This window comes from Cnephaeus nilssonii (genome assembly GCF_951640355.1).
Source record: "Cnephaeus nilssonii genome assembly, chromosome: 6".
Classification (NCBI taxonomy): Eukaryota; Metazoa; Chordata; class Mammalia; order Chiroptera; family Vespertilionidae; genus Cnephaeus; species Cnephaeus nilssonii.
The window spans coordinates 1,273,651-1,282,063 of NC_137077.1; the positions used below are offsets into that span (position 1 = coordinate 1,273,651).

Consider the following 8,413-nt stretch of genomic DNA (forward strand, 5'->3'; position numbering starts at 1 on the left):
CACTTGGAAGTGAAGACCCTCCGACCCCTTTGCCGTGAAGGACAGACCCTCCCGTACGGAGGCGGTGAGACCGGAGCCAGAGGGAGGAGCACAGGGCGTGCTGAGTTGACACTAAGCGAAGAGACGGTTTAATCACAATTATTAAAAAGACTAGAGGCGGGGGTGGGGGCATATATGGGAGTGGGGTGTGGGGGGGGCAATGGTAAGATATGTACACATATAATACCTTAATAAAAAATTGAAAAAAAAAAGACTAGAGGCCTGGTGCACGAAATTCGTGCACGGGTGGGGGTCCCTAGGCCTGGCTGGCAATCAGGGCCTATAGGGGCTGCCAGCCAGGGTCTGCCAGCTGCCCTCCGGGGCCTGCTGGACATGGGAAGGGACCGCGGGAGGTTTGCCGGCCGGAGGGAGGGACGCGGGGGGGGGGGGGGGGGGGGAGGAGTTGGCTGGCCGTGGGAAGTTGGCTGTGGGAGCGCACTGACCACCAGGGGGCAGCTCTTGCGTTGAGCGTCTGCCCCCTGGTGGTCAGTGCACATCATAGCGACTGGCTGACCAGCCGTTCCCATTGTCCCGGTCACTGGGTCGTAAAGGCTGGTTAGGCCTTCATATACAGAGGTCACGTAAGCGATATTAGGAAACACAGCGGCCCCCGGACAGCAGGCCAGAAACAGCACCCGCCGCGGGGCGCCTGCCACCAGCTCCCCTCCGCACCCCAGCTGCACCTTTCAAGATGATGATGAAGACGAACTTTACCTCTCTTCTTAATTTTTTACTTATTTTAAATATTTTTATGGATTTCACAGAGGAGAGGGGGAGAGAGAGAGATAGAAACATCAGTGACGAGAGAGAATCACTGATCGGCCGCCTCCTGCACACCCGCTACTGGGGATCGAGCCCAGAACCCGGACATGTGCCCTGAGCGGGATGGAACCCTGACCTCCTGGTTCATAGGTCGACGCTCCACCGCTGAGCCACGCGGCCGGGCCGCGCTCTTTTTTATATTCCGGAATAAAAACTGACTTCATGAGCAGACCCACGGCTGCCTTGCTCAATGGCAGCTACTCAGTAAATACAGGGGGTCCCCCGAAATCGTATGCACACTTTCACAGCTGATAGCTCCATTTTGAAAATTAAATGTATTTTAATAAGCACTGCCTTTATAATTATTCAAAGCACGTGTATACTTTTTTGGGACACCCTATATTCATGGAATAAATGAACTTAAAAACATACATTTTTATATATCCATATATATGGATTGGCTAAATACTTAATCTAAACACAATGGAAAATTATACAGGCATTTTAAATGGTGAAACTCAACTACGTGTATTCATGTGGAAATGTTTTTCATAACTTCATAGTTAATGCAGATTACAAAGTAGTTGACATAGAAGAAACGCGTGGTTTTTTCCCCCTGTCCTCTCTCCTCCACACATACAATGTTTAAAGGTCCGTTTACAGCCCTGGCTGGTGTGGCGCAGTGGATAGAGCGTCGGCCTATAGACTGAAGGGGTCCCGAGTTTGATTCCGGTCAGGGGCACGTGCCCGGGTTGCGATCCCCAGTAGGGGGTGTGCAGGAGGCAGCCTATCCATGATTCTCGCTCATCGTTGATGTTTCTATTTCTCTCTCCCTCCCCCTTCCTCTCTTGAAATCAATAAAAATATATTTTTTAAAAAGTCTGACTACAAGCTTGACAAATGACAGTTCGTGAAAAGAACGCTTTACCATTCTGGAGTAGCTTGCTGTGCGTCTATGATGTGAGCAAAGACCACCCGTGAATTGGCTTTTGCTTCAGAGACGTATGAGCGCTGCCAGGCTCACTGCTGGGCCCGATGGGCAGTGGCCTGCAGGCCCTGGCACCGCTGCCCGAGCGCCGGCAGCTCTCAGCGTGGCCGCCTGTCCCCTCTCCCGGCAAACGGGAATGCAAACAGCTCCTCACCTGTCAGCTCCGTGCCTGCAGGCCCGCCCGCCCGTGAGCACCGTCTCCCAGGGACACCCTCCGGCCCGCCCGCCCGTGAGCACCGTCTCCCAGGGACACCCTCCCGCCCGCCCGCCCGTGAGCACCGTCTCCCAGGGACACCCTCCGGCCCGCCCGCCCGTGAGCACCGTCTCCCAGGGACACCCTCCGGCCCGCCCGCCCGTGAGCACCGTCTCCCAGGGACACCCTCCGGCCCGCCACTCAGAAGTGGAGTTCCAGCAAGTTTCCGGCCTGAAAGGGGCTGTGCCCGCACCTGCCCGCCTGTCAAACCCGCACAACACAGCCAGGGCGGCGATCACTAACCCCGCCCGGCGGGCAACAGCCAACCCGCAGGTCTGGGAACAGGAGGGGAGCGAACCTGGTCACCCGGAGGGCAGCGTCTGGGTCCCAGCAGGTCTGGCCGCCAGCCGTCCCTTCGCCGAGGAGGAGGCCGGGCCCTGGGCTGCGCCTGGGCGGCGAGGAGGCGGAGGAGGAAATGGTTCCGAGGTGTCCTCTGCAGTCTCCCCGGCGCGCGGCTCGCCACCTTGGAGGAGGAATGTCACCCTGACCCGCTTCTTCAAAGGCAGCGGGTGGCGGGGTCGCTCCCAGGAGCCCTGGGCCCCTCCCCCGCCCTCCCCAAGCAGCCTGGGATTGGAGGGGCCTCCGGTTCGGGGAGCGGGCTGGGCTGGGGGGAGCGCGAAGCCCCGAGGTCCCCGGGCGCCCCGTGAGCCCCACGACATTGTCCGGCCACGGACTTCTCTTACAAGGACCTTGGCACGGGGGCCGCCGTCCCCCCCGAAACTCAGAGGCGAGGAAAGCCGAGGCGCGACTGTCCCCTTCGGTGTGGGGTGGGCGCGGGGCACCCCGACCCTCCCCTTTCGCCAGCACCACCTGGCGCCCCGGAGCCGCCCGCCGGGGCCGGGAGACCTGGGCGCGGACGCCTGGCAGGGCCGGGCCGGGAGGTGTCCCGCGGGCAAAGGGGCACCGCTCCGGGAGGCGCCGGGCCACGCACTGCCCGCCCGCGCCGCTGGCCCCCGGCTGCGCGCGGCCCTGAGGGTCGGACTGTCGAGGCCTCGGGCTGCCTGGCTTCGGGGACCCCGGGACCTCGGGAAACGCCCCCTCCCGTCGGTGACGCCCAATCTCCACCGAGCCCAGCGGAGGGCGCGCCCGACGGGGAACAACCCCAGGACGGGGTCCCTGAGGTCCCGGCCTCGACCTCCGCGCGCCCCCGGCCCCGGGAGAGCCCGGGACGCCGGGGTCCGGAGGGAGGCGGGGCGGGGGGCGGCCCCCGGGCCCGGGGCTCCCCGGCACACACCCGCGCCCCCGGGCCCCGCGCATGCGCCGCCGGCCCGGCCCCTCCCCCGTCGCCGCCGCTCGGGGTCCCGGGGTCGGGGAGGCCCGGCCCGCCAACCCCGCGCGCGCCCGTGCACCCGCGAGCACCTGGGGCCGGGTCCGCCGCCTGCCGGTCTGCGGGCGAGCGCGCCTGGGAGGCGGCACCGGGCCCGGCGCTAGCGGCCGCCTCCGCCCCCGCCGCCCGCTGCCCCCGCCGTGGGGCCGCCGCGTCCCCAGCCCATGCCCGGCGCCGCCTCCCGCGCCCGTGCCAGCCGCGCCCCCGCGGCACGCGCCGCCCCTCGGCCTCCGGGCCCGGCCCGCAGCGCCGGCGGCTCGCGCGGGTGGCCGGCCCGGAAGCCCCGCCCCGAGGCCCCCACTGCGCCCCCGCCCCCCCCCCCCCCGACCTCTGGACCCGCCCCGGGCCCCCGACCGCGGCCCCGGGCGGGACACACCCCCCGGATGGCGGCGCCCGATTGGCTCCCACGAGGCGGGGGCGGGGCCGCTCTCGGCTGCGCTCCCCTCGTGCCCCTCGTGGCTGCACGCGTGGGGAAACTGAGGCGGGAGGCCGAGGGAGGGACGGCCAGGTCACCGGGACGGCGAGTACGCGCCGCGAGGGGACATCGCGTGCAGCTGCCTGAGCGCGCGTCCCCCCCCCCGCGCCCCCGGAGGGGCTGGAGTCCCGGCTGGCGAGGCCCCCCCTTCCTCGGGGTTCTGTGCCCTCGAGCTTCGGGGGTTCGCGGGGTGCGGGGCGGGCGGGGAAGCACCTGGTCCCCGGGACCCCAGGATGAAGATGTAGGAAAAGGGAACGCGAGCTGGGACCCGCGTCAACAGGTGGAGGTGGTGGAGGTGCCGGGGCGGCGGGCGAGGGGCCGAGGTGCGGGGGACGCGCTGTCAACTCTGACCACCCGCCTCGCCCGGGCCGGTGAGGGGCTGGCTTTGCCCGCAGGGGGAGGTCGCGGCCGGCCGCCCCTGGGGGGCAGAGGGGATGCACAGGGCTTTGTCCGCGCCCCAGGAGCACAGTGAGCTGTGCCAGCCTGCTCCCCACCCCCCCGCCCCCCGCTGTTCTATTTGTAGCCGCGAGCTCCCAGGAAGACGGACTCCGGCAGGAAACGCCCCTCTAAGAGTCCTGCATTAGCGGGGTCCCTGGCCAGCAGGCCCGCCGCCCTCCCCGGGTGTCTGAAACTCCCCCTTGGGCACTAGCACCCTTCCTGTGAACTTTGCCCCCTCCCCCAGACACCCGCAGAACCTACCCACACCCACACTGACAAGCCCAGATTTTATTGCGCTTGCCAATATTTATATTCAGTCTCCGAGTTTACAAAGTGAGCCGTGGACGTGACATGCTGGACCTGGCGCAGGCGGGGGGGCCGCGGTGTGACTCATTTACCCACGGAGGGGCCTCGGGGTGCTGGGCGGGTGGACAGAGCCGCGAAGGAGCTGCGCGTGACACCCAGGCTCCGAGTCCCTGACAGACTCCAGACCCGGCCGCGGGGCCCAGAGCCCAGCGCAGGGGTGCGGGCGTCTTTTCCCAGATGCACCACGAGGGCCGTACGCCCCGCTCAGCCGGCAGCTGGACAGACCCGGTGGGCATGGTGCTGATGGAGGACGGAACCCGCGGGCCAGGGCTCGGCAGGGTGGGGGGCGCCCCCAGCAGACAGGGGGACGATGTTCCTGCGTGCGTGGAGCTCCCGGGTGTCAGGGAGTGGACACGTGTTGTCCGTGTGTGTGTTGACCTTTGTCACTTTTGAATAAATGCTCAGCCCGCCCCCGCCCCTCCCCCAGGTAGAAAGTGGAAGGAAGGGCAAGAGTTTTCTCGTGGGAGAATCCTGGCCAGAAACGCTCCGTCCCTGCCCCCGGGGGGCTGCGGTCCTGTTGGCCACCAAGACCGCTCACACAGTCTGCCCAGGAGGAAGTGGCACAAAGGACGCCCGCCCTGCCCCCAGCTCCGGGCGGCCCCCGCCCTGCGGACCTCCCCGAGCGATGATGGGGGCGGCAGCTCGACAGAGCAGGGCCGGGCAGAGTGTCCCCGTGACTTCCGGGACAAAGCGGTGCCCTTGACGGCATGTCTGTGCTGCACCTGTTCCTCCTCGAGCCTCCGGGAGTCCGGGCAGCGCTGGGCCCACGGGCCTCGGTCCACGGCTTCCGTTCGCTCGGTCTGAGCTGCTTCAGGCCCCGTTTCCTGTTTTCTTTTTTCCCTTTTAATTTATTTTTATCGATTTCAGAGACGGAGGGAGCGAGAGATAGAAACATCAAGGATGAGAGAGAATCATGGATCGGCTGCCTCCTGCAAGACCGCCTCAGTGGGGTCAAGACTGCAACCCGGGCGTGTGCCCTGACGGGGAATGGAACCGTGACCTCCTGGTTCACAGGTCGACGCTCAACCACGGAGCCACGCCGGGGGGGCGGGGCCCGTTTCACGTTTTCTAACCCTGAGGATGCTGGGACAGACCGTTAGTCACGTGCCCACATTCCCAAGGGGCGGCTGAGGCGGAGGCCCCTGCCCTGCTGAGCCACCCGGTACGGACCCACCTGCCCAGGCCCCCCAGAGCAGCCGAGGCTCCCCCTGGCACCCCCGCCCCCCAGGAAGAACAGGAAGCTGGACACTCAGGGAGGGGAAGGGCCCGGAGGGGGAGGGGCCTGCCACTTGCCATTGGGCAGCAGGTGAGACCCCGGCCGGCAGCAGGTGGTGGCCGTCGCCGGTGCTCGGGGAGTGTGAACCGGCTGCTGACCCCCAGCCTCCGGGGGAGGTGTCTCCCGGGGTCCGGGAGCCCCGAAGCCCGACTGTGTGCCCGGCTTGGGTAAGCCCGTTCCAGGGACACCCAAGGCCCCCGCCGGCCACGTGTTTGCCCTCCGCCGAGCTGCAAAGCCGCCTGATGAAATGGAGGGTGTGCCCCAGGGGTCGCCGGCCGGGCGGCGGCCTCTGCTCCCTGGAAGTGTGCCCTCGGGCCGGGGGTGGAAGTCCTCGGGGGCAGGGGACGCGGCTGAAAAGGGCCGGTGCACCGTGGGCAGGCCCAGAGCTGCTCCCTGGCCACGCCGGGCCTCGGCGGGGGCCGAGCCTGGGCACGTGTGTGGCGCCATCCTGGTCCTGAGGGCAACACCTCCCGGTCCGGGAATCAAGGTCTTGTCACTTTCCATGAACCCAGCAGTCCCACGAGGCAGCTGTTATCCCCGTTTTACCGGCGAAGACACCAAGTCCTGTCGTGGGCTGAGGTGTGTCAGCGGGATCAGGACTGGACTCCGGAGTCCACCCCCCCCACCCCCATTTCCGCTGGCCACAGGGTACCCCCGAGGTCGCCGTCTGGTGCAGAGGCTCAGCCTGTCCCGGCCTGAGCCCTGAGCCCTGAGCCCTGAGCCCCGAGGTCTCCGGTGCTGAGGTCAGTCTTGGCCCTGCCTCCGGGGGGGAGGGGGCAGCAGGTGCAGAAGCCTGTGGCCTGAGGGAGGGGCCACGCTCCCGGGCAGAGCGGGCGGCGGCAGGCAGGGCCCCGGCCAGGCAGCAATGGGTGGCCTGGTGGGGAGGGCGGCGTGGCTCCGTCAGATCGCAGCAAGCACTAAGCAAAGCCTAAGTGACTCACGCTAACTCGTCATGACCGAAGCGGGTGGTTGTGGGGAAAGCTACCTGCTCACTCCAGGTCTGCGGGGTCTGGAACCTTCTGCAGGCCCAGCACCTGCTACCGTCGTACACACTCCCCCACCCCCCTTTTTAAAAATATTTTTATTCCCGGCAGGGTCCTTCTCTAATAAAGCCTGTAGTTCTGGGGAAAAAAAATATTTTTATTGATGTCAGAGAGGAAGGGATGGGGAGAGAGTGAGAGAAACATCAATGATGAGAGAGAATCATGGATTGGCTGCCTCCTGCACGCCCCACACTGGGGATCGAGCCCTCAGCCCAGGCACATGCCCTGACCGGGAATCGAACCGTGACCCCCTGGTTCATAGGTCGACGCTCAACCACCGAGCCACGCCGGTCGGGCGACACTGGACCCCTCTGATACCCACCCTGCCCTGGCCCAGGCCACAGACGGGCGCCAGCCCCTCCCCCGTCCCTCCAGGAGTCAGACACCCTCCTGGTCAGCGCGCACTGTCCCATCCGCAGTTGGGGGCAGGGGCTGGGTCAGTGACGTCTTTTGTCCAGTTCAGAGCCTGGGCTTGGAGCAGCGTCGGGGCCCGTGTGGCCCGGGAGGGGACAGTGTTACTGAAAGGCCATGTGAGTGAATTCGGTCCGTGAGGGACACGGCTGTGTGGAGGTGGGGTCTGCAATGGCGTGACCCAGGCTGGGGTCCTCATGTCAGCTGCCCTGTTGTGGGGGGCGAGGTCGGGGTGGGGTGCGGAGAGAAGATGCGGTGTATTGACCCCCAAGTGCCCAATAGACGCAGGTCCCGTGCACATCCCGGCTCTGCTCGGGGCACTCGCCCCAGTTCCTTCGTGAAGTTCGGGATCTGGAGTCAGAACCCCGGCTGTGCTTTCACGCCTACCGTAGCCTCGGACAAGCACGTGACCGCCTGCCCGCACTTCCTCACCTGTGAAAGGGGCCAGCGATGCTCAGGTCCTGGGCGAGAACGAGGAGGGCGTGGGGAGCAGTGCAGGGATAGGGCCTGCATTCAAGACCCGCGACCACCTGCCTGAGGCTCTGCCCAGGGTCACCCCCTCCAGGAAGCCTGCTTGGCCTGCATCCCCCCAAGAAGGCGCCCGCGGGCCACCCTCCGGGGGGACTTTGTCCAGGCAGCTGCTCCCCTGCCCAGCTCGCCCCTCAAAACGGCTGACGGTGCCTGAGCCCTGGACCCTCTCCGACGCCAGGGAGGTGCCTGTGGTGAGTTTTCTCCCTTCAGACCGACCCTGTAGCTGCCTTTTTCAGAAGCATCCTGCCAGCCATCGAGGCAGCTGGCACAGGGCCTGGGCCCCAGGGGCTCCCCATCGTGGGGGCGAGCAGGCAGGGGCTCTCAGCACCTCCAGGCCTCGGTGTCCGCTCGCAGGAGGAATTGGAGCGAGCGCGGTCCCCGGTTCCCTGGAGGGACCGGCCATGTTCGACAACATGTCCTGTTTTGCAGCAAAATGGGAGAAAGAAGCGAGAACTTTTTTAAAAAATGTATTTTTATTGATTTCAGAGAGGAAGGGAGAGGGAG

General features: G+C 65.9%; 1 protein-coding gene across 4 annotated transcripts in view; it reads right to left on the minus strand.

Moving 5' to 3' along the window:
- The window catches only part of PPARA (peroxisome proliferator activated receptor alpha), a 69,900-nt gene extending 66,405 nt beyond the window's left edge, over positions 1 to 3,495 (minus strand). The window contains exons 1-2 of one of the 4 annotated variants that reach the window (XM_079774517.1): positions 3,402 to 3,495; positions 2,341 to 2,505 (exon numbers count right to left, since the gene is read on the minus strand). The gene's annotated coding sequence lies outside the window, so the exon portion shown is untranslated. The other 3 variants (XM_079774519.1, XM_079774518.1, XM_079774516.1) reach the window with 3 other exon arrangements.
- Positions 3,496 to 8,413: the final 4,918 nt, after the last annotated feature.